Raw genomic sequence first — 6,930 nt, 5'->3', positions numbered from 1 at the left:
TTGATACACAAAGCCAATGTTTTTATTCTAAGCTCTGCTCTGTTTTGCACTCTCTTTCCTCTTGTCTTGTTGCTGGTGGTGGACAACGGCCAGTGCACTTCAACCCATCCTGGAATGCTGTTTGGCTGAGTCAGCTGGGCCAGCAGCAGGTCACGCCCTTGGTGTACACAGGGAGCAGTGAAGGTTACTGTGAAGAAAAAAAAAAGTGCTGTCTGTCAGTTTTAATGTCAAGGCTCTGTCTAACACGCACAAAACACACACACGTGCACAAACATTGAACACACGCACAGACGAATTGGCAAGTTTGCTGATGTACCCAAATTTATTTTGACAAGTTAATTGCAGCTTCCCTGAACTTTTTTTTCCCCCAAATAGCTGCAAAGAACAAGAAAACAGCAGTTCATTGACAAGAATTATATAATTCCCATTCAGTTGCCCCCAGCAGCACAGACGCAACTAATATACCCATGGGGCACTGTCTGTCCGTCAAGCCCAAAGCCATTGATCCCTGGCCAGCAGAGACGGAATTGTCCCATGATGTCAGAAAAGCTGGCGCTTTATCCTCCAGTGGTGCCGCCAGGTTCACATCAAATGTCTCCCTCCTCAGTCCAAACTGTTCTGTCCTGCCGCTGCGGAGGTAGGGCTGTAAGCTCCCTGAGAATCACTCTAACATGATTATCCTGGCTCCTCTGGTCTTAGAGGACGTTTTATCACAAAGAGGTAGAGCAGCAGAATTAATCCACAATCTACTTTGTCAGTTTAACAGCTTCACATGACAGCCGATGAGCGAGAAGAGAGGGAGGGAGCGAAAACAAAGGCTGGACAATGAAATGGAGACAGATGGTAGTTTGAGTTTTAATGGGGCAATATTATTATTTGAATTATTAATGAGGTAAAAATATTTGTTTTTTCCACATCCACTGAATAAACCAGCTGTTTATCCTGTTCACAGAACACTGTCTGAAGTTAAAAAGATGGCAGGGTCCACCAAATGTAAACAAAGTGAAACAGTATGAAATTGTGTTGTCCTTTAAGGTCAGTTTGTTTATTCAGTTCATTCAGTCATGAAGACGAAGAAAGTAAACTACATAGTGCACTCTTTGTAGAAAAGAACACACTGTGAGCACGTCTACCTTCATTTCATTATTGTCGTCTATCATGAGTAAGAACATCTCAAAGAGCGACACTAAAGTTTAAAAGGAATGTTGGGACCTTTAAATGTTTCAGTCTATGACAACCTTTTCCTTTGAGATTTCTGGCTGGACATTCTCCCACATGTTGAGGCTTATTTCCAGCTCCTAGCATTTATCCAGAAATTAAAAAAAAAATGACAGCTGTTTTCCTCTGGGAGCTGAATCTCTTCTTGAAAGACCTTTTAGTGAGTCCTTGCAGGGTTTTTCTTAATTCGAACTAAGGTGTTGACAAGTCTAAAACATCTTGATTTTTTGGTAATATGAGCCAGCCGTGTGGTCAGTCAGGGGCCCTTGTCTGCCTGGGGAATAGAAAGATGGAGACAATCCTGGAACAGATGGATCTGAATCCAAAAACAGTCACTCAATCACGTTCACTTTTGGCTGGTTCTCTTCAGTCTGTCAGACTTCACAAACATGGCTACCCTGAACACAGAGAAATGGCTTAACTGGATGTTCACTCAGAGGAACAAAAAGTCTGACAGAGCCATATGTCTTCCTGCAGGACGGCCTGAATTAGGTCATGCCTGAGGTGAAGAAGTACACGTAGCACAGAACAACACCTGGCGTGACAAAAGTTGGCGCTGAGAAGTTCACGAACATCTGAGGGAATCATTAACTGTCAGCCAACCCACGAATAACAGAGCAAGAACAGGAATTTGGGATTCCTCTTGTGTGAATTCATCATAATCAGGAAAAGATACTATGGGATGATTATTCTGCCCATAAAGAGTAATTTTATTTCTATCAGGGGCCCTATTGCTGTCATTACCCTCCGAGCTCTTTTCCATGAGATGCTATGGGCATGAATCACTTTTACAAACCTGTCACTGACTGCTAAAAAAGAACACATTCCTCTTCAGTTTTGATGATGAAGTTAATGCTTTAATACAGAGCCACAGCAGTAAGCATGTTATTTGAGTAACTGTATCAATACCACAAATGAGCACTTCTTTATCTGTAGTGTCTGTTCACCTAAATCACACGTTGTAACATATTTTTATTTGAACAGATTTTAACTATCCTATTAATCTGTCCTTTTCATGCAATGAAAGTGAAAGGAATCTTTTATTTGGTGTTCAAGGAAATGAAGGAAAGGACATTCGAAAATAAATCAGTGGGAACATCTCTTTCCAGGAGCAGTTTTCCTGCTGTAATACACAGAAAGGACATTTTCTTTGGTACTGCCACTGAAAACTGATCCCAGTTTGGTGTGACGCCGCCTTTCAATCAGATTTCCAATGCTTTGAGAAACAACGAAAAAAATCCCATTGGTGTTATATAGGGGAGGCAGGAGGAATCTATAAGCACAACCAAGACAAAAAAAACCAAGACAGGACAAAAAAAAATTAAACTATCTGCATGGCTAAATAACACCAGAGATAAATGAAAAAAAGTGCTTACCCTTTTATGTATCCAGCCAGAGGGTAGCAATGAGATGTCTTTGAAGGGGACCCCACTGGTTTTACAGTCCATTTATTTGTCTTTGTGAGTACAACTGGATATGTGAAAAAAGTATAAAGCCCTCCAACAGTTGAGACTGAAGTCTGAAAGTGATGAAAATAACATTTAAAAAAATCTGGGGATGTGGAAAGTTGCCGGGTTATCAGGCCTCTGTAGCCCACTCCTCATCTCTGCTTGAGGCGAGCGGCTCAAGGGCTCGAGGCGGAATTAGCTGCTTGTAGCACAAGACGATTTCCAAGCAAGATGCCAGCAGCTGAGTTGCAGTGCAACGTACATTTACATACATACATACACATGCAAACACACACGCACACACACACTGTCACCAGTGTGGCTTAAATGTGTGCCTTGCTGTTTTTTGTGTTATCTTACAAAATTTCAAATGAATTCTTGACACATTTTGGCAAAAAGTATTTAATTAGTAACATAGTTGTTTGTCAAATTGTTTTGGGCATTACATGATAAAAACAAAAGTGTGCAGAGTGACGAAATAACATGTGTTATGGCTAGTTTGCACAGATTTAAATACATGTGCCCTGACAACATGGCTCACCCTTTGGTGTGCGCTTGGCTGAGAGGTATGACAACCATTGCTATATAAGACCTATAAGTAAAGGAGACCTACAATGAGAGAACTGGCTTTTTTAATACCAGATCAGATTGGTCATAAAGTTTAAACTATTCTTTATGGTTGAGTGCTGAGGATGATTTGAAGAGTCTCTGCAGTCTAGTGGTACGGCACTAAAATCAAAGTTTAGGCTACAGTTATTAATTCCTAGTAGCTACGAACAGATACATTACCCCATTCCCATGCCTTCAACAACAGCCGTGATTAAAACAGAAAAACCGCAGTGAAAACATATTGCCTCATACTTCCTCGCTTACCAAAACTGAAAACACGCTAGTCAGCTCAAGATCCTTACAACACAAGTGAAAACACTTCCACTTTTTTCCACAGGGGCCGCCAGAATCAACAAGTAAAAAGTTCCTTGTAGCAGCTTTAAAATGAACTAAATTCATTGATTCATACCCAGATTGTCTTTTTACATTGTTGTGTTTTAAAAGTAAATGTGTACTGGTGGCTGTAATTCATGTCACACATCAGTTTTTACGAGTTAATAAAATGTTTTGCATGGTGCTAAACTAAAGAAGAAACACTTAGCCTAATTAATGATGCACTTTGGCAGGACACGATATTGTGGTTGGGATCAAGTTTGTTGTCTTTGAACCATAAGTGCTCTGTAAACAAACAGCGCGCTGCGAGAACACACAGACGTTATGAATGTGCTTCTTGTTTCCCCCCCATTGACTTTAAAAGACAGATTGTCCATGGCATCATTTGTTTATGAAATTTCAAAGCATTAAGCGTGCAGTGGTGAGTTTATCCATCATATCACAGAAAGCTCTGCATATGGTCACAGTATGATAACCAGGACCACTTTTCATAGAGAGATACGACTATTATCTGTGTGTGATTTGTCATTCTGATAGCTGCTGAGGACATAGATGAATAAGGTGAATGACAGACCTGTGATTCTCAGTGCCAAGGTAGAAATTAATGAAGGCTGCTCAAGACTGATCTGATCCACTGGCCCTCACAGAAACTGATGGATCACACGTGGACGTCAAGCAGAAAAGACAGAACGAAAAGAATTGACACCAAGCGCTGCAACTATAGAACAATGCACATTGTGTGTGCATCTACAAGTATGTGGAAAAAAGTAGAGGGATGGTGAGAACATGACAACAGAAATGAATATATATAGGCCATGTGTGCATGTGTAAGGTCACACTCTGAGCCAGTCTGGAGGACCGAGAACTGCCCGATCCAGGAACGGATGAAGGAATATCAATTTTATTCACAAGTTTCCTGGAGGGGTTACTGGGGAAACAATTAAGGGTGAATCTGGACACAGCGTTGGAGGTAAAGCCCTGTTCATTCCTATCAAAAGCTGCTCAGTGGTGTTTTGACTGCAAAACAGCTGGACTTCCCAGGTATGAAAATACCCGGATATTTCATGTCGTGCGGCCCACAGAGCGCGCCATGCTCATTAGAAAAAGTGAAAAGCATTCATTTCCTGGCAGTTGTGATGTTCAACAAAAATGCATCCAGTGTTAAACAGACGCTTCCTTCACAACGTAAGCATGCAGTAAAAAGTATTTTTGGGCCACAGTGCATCACATGATGATGTGATTATGTAGTGCATCACATGATGGTGTGTTTACTTCAATTTTCTTTATTTTTTTAGGTTGGTTGAATTGTGTATAATAGAATCCACTTCATGATTTCGAGTGAAAAGAAAAATGTATTTAAAAAACATGTTTAAGTGGTGTTTGTATGTTTATGTTATGTTAATGAGAAAAGATTAGTAGACTCCGTAGGACTTTTTACAACGCAGCCTATTCATGATCATGTTCATGTTTATGAGCTATGGACGGGCCGGAGTTGCTCTTCCTCATAAAACTGTTTCTGAAACACATGTGCTCTTTTTGCTTCTCTTTCACCAACATGCTGCACGTGACCAGCTGTCCTGCCACAGGAATCCAACACAGACATCCCCATAGATATATAATGAAATATTACAGCAGGTAATAACACACAATGCCATCAAAGAACGTCTGTGATGCCAGTTATATATGACAGAAACCTTTATTGCCCCCAGGAGCATTTGCTTTGCACAAAGGGCATAAAAATGCATCGAACAAAACATCTATAATCAAACATGACAGTACGTAATATAACAAATAAGCATTGTAAAACTACGCCATAAAACACATTTATTGGGGGAATCAAATAAAGGACACAGAAAACATGAAACTGCCACATGTAAGTGTGTGGATCATCTTGGGTTACAGGGTCTTGATTTTTGGAAAGAGACAATGATGTTAAAATTGCTTTACCAATTTTAAGTCTAGTCCGTGCAGCTATAAACTCCTGACGGACTGCAGTCGGTGTCAGAACAGGCATCTTCTGCTGAGAGTTGTGGGACACATGTTTGTTTTTTTTTCGATTGTCAAAAAAATCAAACCCGTTTTCTTTCTCATCTCTCTCGTCTGTTTCTTCTCCTCTTTGTGGCCCCCTCACTTAATTTGTAGGTCTGTTTTTTCTTGTTTTTTGTGTTTTTTTTTCTGCCCCCTTACTGCTCGATGGCAGTGATGGATTTCCTGTGTGCACAGCAAACGCACAAAAGGCTCGGATAAGGGAAGGGTAAACAACAAAGCAACTGTATTGACAGGAAAGAGAACACGATAAATAAAGAACCAGGTAGAGAAGATGCACAGAAGAGAGGGAGCAAAAGAAAAATAAAACAGATCAAAATCGGTGAAAGACAAGATGGTTGAACAATGTGCGGAAGAAAGCTTTTGTGTTTTAAACTCAGCACGAGGATGCTTTCAAAGTGTTCTGATCCGCTAACGAGAGCCGTCTTTAGGATGTGCCGTGTAAAGCATCAATCGGGGAGGGCTGCAACAAAAACAAACTATGAAAACTCTCTGCCCAGGAATGTTTTTCTCCCTCCTTTTCCTCTGCACGCATTATCTGTCCGTCTATCCACCCCGAGCCTACACCCCCTCTGAAGAAGTGGTCGGGAACAGGAGAAAAGGGGGTAGGCAGTAATTCAAGCGTGTAAGATGGATGGAGGGCAGTGGAATGGTAGATATCTGCATCCTGGAAAAAGAAAATCAGACAGCATGAGGAGAAAGAATTAGAGGGATTAAGTTGGAAGGAAGAGAGCAGGGTAAATTAAGAAAGGAAGGGGGGGATGGGGCGCGCTGCCTGCAAGTGTTTAGTGAACACAAAGCAAGACCTGGGAACACCGGTGACGTTACAGTGGAATAAAGTGCACGGGTCAGGAGCACTGTGCCCGACGAGCCTCGAACGTGATCATCCAGAGAAAAACAGACTGTAAGCACAACGTGATGGTGTGGTCATGTGTGTGCACGGAGCGTGTACATGAGTGCAGTGTGGCGCATGTTTCCATACAGATGGAAGTTTGTTTAGAGAGGCGTGAGTGTGAGAAGTGGCTATGCAGATGGAGATGCAGATGTGGTGAATAGCAGTCTGTGCGCTTCGGGGGTCTCTGGAATAAACTGGCAGCGTCAACGATGTTTCTTGCCGTCAGAACTTCGTCCACTTTGTCAATGTCAGCCAAAACCCCCCACTGGATCTGGACTCATAACACACAGTGTGTGTGTGTTTGTGTGTGTGTGAGGCTGTGTGTGTGCGCAGCAGAGGACGCAGAATCCTTGACGACTTATTGCATCTTTATTTATATTT

Source organism: Acanthopagrus latus, chromosome 7, assembly GCF_904848185.1.
Source record: "Acanthopagrus latus isolate v.2019 chromosome 7, fAcaLat1.1, whole genome shotgun sequence".
NCBI lineage: Eukaryota > Metazoa > Chordata > Actinopteri > Spariformes > Sparidae > Acanthopagrus > Acanthopagrus latus.
The sequence above is the reverse complement of the archived record's forward strand: the minus strand, read 5'-3'. Positions refer to the sequence as shown.